Below are 791 nucleotides of genomic sequence, written 5' to 3'. Positions count from 1 at the left end.
AAAGGAGAGGAGGTAATAGCAGATCCATCAGCAAAAGCTTTAGGAGCTGGAAAGCAGCAGGACAAGAGGTAACAGACAAAGCAAAGCCAAGAAGTCTGAATTCTACACAGTGGGAATGCAGACAATCAATTCAGTTTCATTAGAGAATTACTAAAAGGCTCAGAAGTTGGCTAGAAATAGAGTCCTGTACAAGTAGAGGTGAAGTTGGGCCAAGCAGGCTAGTCTACAGTCTGTTTAAAAGCTGTTTGAGTCCTTAGATCCCTTTCAGATTGCTCTTGTACATCCCATGATATTTCCAAATAATGTTTTAGATCTCCATTTGCATTTTATTTTACCTTTAGGTATTACCTTTTGTCTTCTGGGTAGTTACTTTTTCATATGTGTGTGTGTGTGTGTGTGTGTGTGTGTGTGTATTTCTATCCTTGATAGTTTCACTGCTAACCTTCTCTCCTTTCATACAACACAGTTTCGCTGCTATTTTAGATGATTAATATGATATATTTACATTATTGTGATTATGTAAATGTTATTTACTGCTGAACCATTTAGGATAGTTAATTATTTTTCTCAAAAATGTTTTTCTCTTTTATGACATTAATTAGTACCTTTTAAAAACATTTTGATTAATTATACACATATATACACAGAGAGAGAGAGTGAAAGAAAATATAATTACACTGGAGAGTTGTACAGGTTGTCCAGTAGTATAGAAATAACCTTATTCATAATAACAAGGAAATGAAAAGATTTAAGAGCAACTGAATCTGGAGGTGAAACAAGAAAGTGAGAAT

At 34.0% G+C, this 791-nt stretch overlaps 1 pseudogene; it reads right to left on the bottom strand.

The window, feature by feature from the left end:
• Window positions 1-376: 376 nt before the first annotated feature.
• Window positions 377-464, bottom strand: LOC138832723 (U6atac minor spliceosomal RNA; annotated as a pseudogene).
• Between the last annotated feature and the right edge of the window lie 327 nt (window positions 465-791).

The sequence above is a fragment of the Dipodomys merriami genome, unplaced genomic scaffold, assembly GCF_024711535.1.
Source record: "Dipodomys merriami isolate MVZ:Mamm:240054 unplaced genomic scaffold, mDipMer1.0.p SCAF_2, whole genome shotgun sequence".
Taxonomy (NCBI): Eukaryota; Metazoa; Chordata; class Mammalia; order Rodentia; family Heteromyidae; genus Dipodomys; species Dipodomys merriami.
Note: the sequence above shows the minus strand (reverse complement) of the source record. Positions and strands in the feature narration are given on the sequence as shown.